This window comes from Azolla caroliniana, unplaced genomic scaffold, assembly GCF_043228905.1.
Source record: "Azolla caroliniana isolate FFs.n. ecotype wild unplaced genomic scaffold, voAzoCaro1.0.p SCAF_20, whole genome shotgun sequence".
In the NCBI taxonomy this organism is placed as follows: Eukaryota; Viridiplantae; Streptophyta; class Polypodiopsida; order Salviniales; family Salviniaceae; genus Azolla; species Azolla caroliniana.
The window spans coordinates 1,012,500-1,018,499 of record NW_028230455.1 but is presented as its reverse complement, the minus strand read 5'-3'; the positions used below and the strand labels follow the sequence as shown (position 1 = coordinate 1,018,499).

At 35.5% G+C, this 6,000-nt stretch overlaps 2 non-coding genes across 2 annotated transcripts; both read right to left on the bottom strand.

Annotated features, from left to right (window-relative positions):
* Positions 1 to 2,164: 2,164 nt before the first annotated feature.
* On the bottom strand, positions 2,165 to 2,236 carry TRNAG-UCC (transfer RNA glycine (anticodon UCC)). Its single transcript has one exon. It is a non-coding gene; the product is annotated as a tRNA-Gly (tRNA).
* A 1,052-nt stretch (positions 2,237 to 3,288) lies between these two features.
* On the bottom strand, positions 3,289 to 3,360 carry TRNAG-UCC (transfer RNA glycine (anticodon UCC)). The gene has a single exon. It is a non-coding gene; the product is annotated as a tRNA-Gly (tRNA).
* Between the last annotated feature and the right edge of the window lie 2,640 nt (positions 3,361 to 6,000).

The window sequence follows — 6,000 nt, the reverse complement described above, 5'->3', positions numbered from 1 at the left end:
TAAAATAGACAAGAGAAAATTAATGGTGAGTAGTCGCATATAAATGTGAGTCCTATACCTGAGGGATAAAATAGTGAGCCTTACTTTCTTCTCGCATACAAATGAAACAAGTCCACAATAACAACTTGTTTAAGCTAAACATCATATCAATTCAATTAGATCTCGTGTTATTACAATTTAGTTATGAAACTCATCCAGCAATTCTGTATTCTCGTATCTAATCGAATAGATTTTGTTTATCCAATTGAAGTACCGCTCTAAAGGACATAACGTATGCTTGCGGAATATTAGAACGTGGACTATTACTTTCAAGAAAAATATCCTAATTGTAGGGCTAACATGGTATGCTCTTGCCGAGAATTGAACTCAAGTCTATTGTTTGTAAGGCAATTATCCTAACCGTTGGACTACAAGTGCAATTTGAACATACATTCAATCGAAATTTATCAAAAATTAAAAATATACAAGAAAAAATTATTTTTGAGTAATTGCATATCTATGTGCGTCCTTAACCTTTACCAAATGTTACATGAGCGCACGAATATTGACCGTTACTTTCCTTGAGCATACTAATGAAGCAAGCCTACAAAAACAACTTGTTTGAGCTAAACATCAGATTAATTCAATTATCCTAACTGTTGGTCTACAAGCAAAATTTAAACATGCTTCCAAGGGAAGTTTATCAAAAACAAAAAATATACGAGATAAAATTATTGTTGAGTAGCTGCATATAAATGTGAGTCCTATACCTGAGCGAACAAATAGTGAGCCTTACTTTCTTCTTGCATACAAATGAAACAAGTCCACAAAATTAGTTTGTTTGAGCTAAGCATCAGACTAATTCAATTTGTTCTAGTGTTCTTACAATCTAGTTATCAAACTCATGTAGCAATTTTATATTCTCAAATCGAATCGAATAGATGTTGTTTATCGAATTGAAGTGTCACTCTACAGGACATATCGTGCCCTTGTGGATTGTTGAAACGTGGGCTATTGCTTTCAAGAAAAATATCCTAATTGTAGGGCTAAACGCGCACAAATATCTCATATCAAACCTGAGTACTTAATCTTCACCATGTTTTACGTGAGCGAGCAAAAGGTGACCTTAACTTTCTTATAAGATAAAAACGAAACTAGTTTAGACAAAATGTTTTTTGACCAAATATTTATAGGAATTCAATTAGTTGGAGAGTTTTTAGACTCTCCTAATGACACTCTCGAAGAACTTTACATTTTCGAAGGGACTTGAATAGATTTCTCTTTTATATCATGAGTAATTGTTGAAATAACATGGTATGCCCTTGCTGAGAGTTGAACTCGGGTCTATTGCTTGGAAGGCAGTTATCCTAACCGTTGGACTACAAGCGCAATTTGACCCTGCCCTGAATGGAAATTTATCAAAAACAAAAAATATCCTAATTGTAGGGCTAACATAGTATCCGCTTGCTGAGAGTTGAACTCGGATCTATTGCATAGAAGGAAAGTATCCTAATCATTGGACTACAACAGCAATTTGAACCTACATTCAATCGAAGTTTATCAGAATAAATAAAAAAATATACAAGATAAAATTATTTTTGAGTAGTTGCATATTAATGTGAGTCCTTAACCTTCACGAATTGTTACCTGAGCGAACGAATATTGAGCGTTACTTTCTTCTAGCATACAAATGAAGCATGCCTACAAAAAAAACTTGTTTGAGCTAAACATCATATTAATTCAATTTGTTCCCATGTTCTTACAATCTAGTTACCAAACTCATCCACCAATGTCATATTGTCGAATCCAATCGGATAGAGTTCGTTTATCCAATGCAAGTACTGCTCTAAGGCACATAGCGTGCACTTGCGGAATGTTGAAATGTGGTCTATTGCATTCAAGAAAAATATCCTAATTGTAGGGCAATAGGCACACACATATCTCATATCAAGGTGAGTCCATAATCTATACCATTTTGTATGTCAGTGAGCAAAAGGTGACCCTTACATGATAAAAACGAAACTAGTTTAGAGAAACCATTTTTGGACTAAATATTTATAGCAATTCAATTTGTTGGAGAGTTTTTAGACTCTGGTAATGAAACCCTCGAAGAACGTGAGAATGTCGAACGGACTTGAATAGATTTCTCTTTTAGATCGTAAGTAGTGGTTCAAATAATATGGTATGCGCTTGCTGAGAGTTGAACTCGGGTCTATTGCTTGGAAGGCAATTATCCTAACCATTGGACTACAAGCGCAATTTGACCCTACTTCGAATGGGAAGTTTATCAATAACAAAAAAGATACAACATAAAATTATTGTTGACTAAATATTTATAGGAATTCAGTTTCTTGGAGAGTTCTTAAACCTTGCTTATGAAACTCTTGAAGAACGTGCCATTGTCGAAGGGACTTGAATAGATTTCTCTTTTAGATTGTGAGTAGTGGTTGAAATAACATGGTATGTGCTTGCCGAGAGTTGAACTTGGGTCTATTGCTTGGAAGGCAGCTACCCTAATCGTTGGACTACAAGCGCAATTTGAACCTACATTCAATCGATCTTTACCAAAAATAAAAAATTTACAAGATAAAATTATTGTTGAGTAGTTGCATATGAATGTCAGTCCTTAACCTTTACCAATTGTTACCTAAACGAACAAATACTGAGTCTTTCTTTCTTCTAGCATACAAATGAAAAAGTCCAACAAAACAGCTTGTTTTAGCTAAACATCAAATTAATTCAATTTGTTTTCGTGTTCTTACAATCTAGTTATGAAACTCAGACACCAAATTTCTATTCTCGAATCGAATCGAATAGATTTTGTTTATCCCATTGAAGTACCGCTCTAAAGGACATAGCATGTGCTTGTAGAATTTTATATTGTAGTTATGAAAGTTATTGAACAATTTTATATTCTCGAATCTATCAAATACATTTTGTTTATCCAATTCGAGTACAGCTCTAAAGCCCATAGCTTGAGCTTGCGGAATATTGAAACGTTTGTTATTGCTTTCAACAAAAATATCCTAATTGTACGGCTAAAGCCGCACAAATATCTCATATCAAACCTGAGTCTTGAATGTTTTCTGTGTTTTATGTGAGCGACCAAAAGGTGACCCTAAGTTTCTTATAAGATAAAAAGGAATCTAATTTATTAAAACCGTTTCTGCACAAAATATTTATAGGACATCAATTTGTTGGAGACATTTTAACCTCTGCTAATGAAACTCTCGAAGAACGTAACATTACGAAAGGGACTTGAATAGATTTCTGTTTTAGATCATGAGTACTAGTTGAAATAACATGGTATGCGCTTGCCGAGAGTTGAACTCGGGTCTATTGCTTGGAAGGCAATTATCCTAACCGTTGGACTATAAGCGCAATTTCCATCTACTTCTGTGGAAGCTTATCAGAAACTTAAAATAGGCAAGAAAAAATTATTGTTGAGTAGTCGCATAATTATGGGAGTCCTATACCTGTGCGAATAAAAACTGAACCTTACTTTCTTCTCGCATACAAATGAAAGAAATCCACAAAAACAACCTATGTAAGCTAATCATCAGATTAATTCAATTTGATCTCGTGTTATTACAATCTAGTTATGAAAGTCATCCAACAATTTTAGATTCTCCAATGTCATCGAATAGATTTTGTTTATCCAATTCGAGTACCACACTAAAGGAAAAAAGATGAGCTTGCGGAATATTGAAACGTTGGTTATTGCTTTCAATAGGACTTCAATTTATAGGACTTCAATTTGTTGGAGACATTTTAACCTCCGCTAATGAAACTCTCAAAGAACATAACATTATAAAAGGGACTTCAATAGATTTGTCTTTTATATCGTGAGTACTGGTTGAAATAACATGGTATGCACTTCCCGAGAGTTGAACTCGGGTGTATTGCTTGGAAGGGAATTATCCTAACGGTTGGCCTACAAGCGCAATTTCCACCTACTTCTAGTGGAACATTATCAAAAACATAAAATACGCCAGATAAAATTATTGTTCAGTAGTCGCATAATTATGGGAGTCGTATACCTGTACGAATACAAACTGAACCTTACTTTCTTCTCTCATAAAAATGAAAGAAATCTACTTAAACAACCTATGTAAGCTACTCATCAGATTAATTCAATTTGATCTCGTGTTCTTACAATCTTCTTATGAAAGTTAGTGAACAATATTATATTCTCATATTAGTTCAATTTGTTCCCATATTCTTACAATCTAGTTACCAAACTCATCCACCAATGTCATATTGTCAAATCGAATCGGATAGAGTTCGTTTATCTGATGCAAGTACTGCGCTAAGGCACATAGTGTGCACTTGCGGAATGTTGAAATGTGGTCTATTGCATTCAAGAAAAATATCCTAATTGTAGGGCAATAGGCACACAAATATCTCATATCAAGCTGAGTCCATAATGTGTACCATTTTTTATGTTAGCGAGCAAAAGGTGACCCTTACATTCTTATACGATAAAAACGAAACTAGTTTAGAGAAACCGTTTTTTGACTAAATATTTATAGCAATTCAATTTGTTGGAGAGTTTTTAGACTCTGGTAATGAAACCCTCGAAGAACGTGAGAATGTCGAAGGGACTTGAATAGATTTCTCTTATAGATCGTAAGTAGGGACTACAAGTGCAATTTGACCCTACTTTGAATGGGAAGTTTATCAATAACAAAAAAGATACAACATAAAATTATTGTTGACTAAATATTTATAGGAATTCAATTTGTTGGAGAGTTCTTAAACCTTGCTTATGAAACTCTTGAAGAACATGCCATTGTCGAAGGGACTTGAATAGATTTCTGTTTTAGATTGTGAATAGTGGTTAAAATAACATGGTATGCGCTTGCCGAGAGTTGAACTTGGGTCTATTGCTTGGAAGACAGTTAGCCTAACGGTTGGACTACAAGCGCAATTTGAATTTACATTCAATCGATCTTTACCAAAATTAAAAAACTTACAAGATAAAATTATTTTTGAGTAGTTGCATATGAATGTCAGTCCTTAACCTTTACCAATTGTTACCTGAGCGAACAAATACTAAGTCTTACTTTCTTCTAGTATACAAATGAAACAAGTCCAACAAAACAACTTCTTTCAGCTAAACATCAAATTAATTCAATTTGTTCTCGTGTTCTTACAATCTAGTTATGAAACTCATCCACCAATTTTATATTCTCGACTCAAATCGAATAGATTTTGTTTATCCAATTGAAGTACCGCTCTAAAGGACATAGCTTGTGCTTGTGGAATGTTGAAATGTAGGCTATTGCTTTATAGAAAAATATCCTAATTGTAGGGCTAAAGGTGCACATATATGTCATATCAAACCTGAGTCCTTAATCTTTACCATGTTTTTTGTGAGTGAGCAAAGGGCGACCCTAACTTTCTTATAGGATAAAACCGAAAGTAGTTTTGAGAAACTGTTTTTTGTTAGGAAACATGTCCCTCCGGATGGGAAGTGATAAGGAACAGTACTGATAAGCAAACCAGATGTGGAAGACCCGGCTACGGAAGACCCGGTGAGAACCGGATGACAAGTACCTGGCAACAGAAGACCCGGTGAGAACCGGATGACGAGTACCCGGCAAGAGCCGGAAGGTGAAGACCCGGTGAGAACCGGATGACATGTGCCCGGCAAGTGCCGGATGATGCAAGCCCGGTGAGGAGTGCTCACCGGATGAAGGGACATATTCGTAAATATGTTTATGAGAGTCCATCGGGGCTATATTTGTAAATAGCCGGAAAGTCATATTAGTATAAATATGACTTAGGGCAAACTCTTTTATTTTGTTGTTGTCATTCTTGTTGGCGCTAGATCAGAGAGCGCGTAACAGTGTACAGAGAGAGAGAGAGAGAGAGAGGAAGAGGTCGTTGCCTCTGTTGTAACCGCCGCTTGTGGCGAAGATCGTGAGCGCGAGGTCGCTGCCTCCGTGAGCTCACTGTTGTAATCATTGTGATATAGTGATAGTTTGCAGTCTGTGGGCTGCCGTGGTTTTTCCCTCT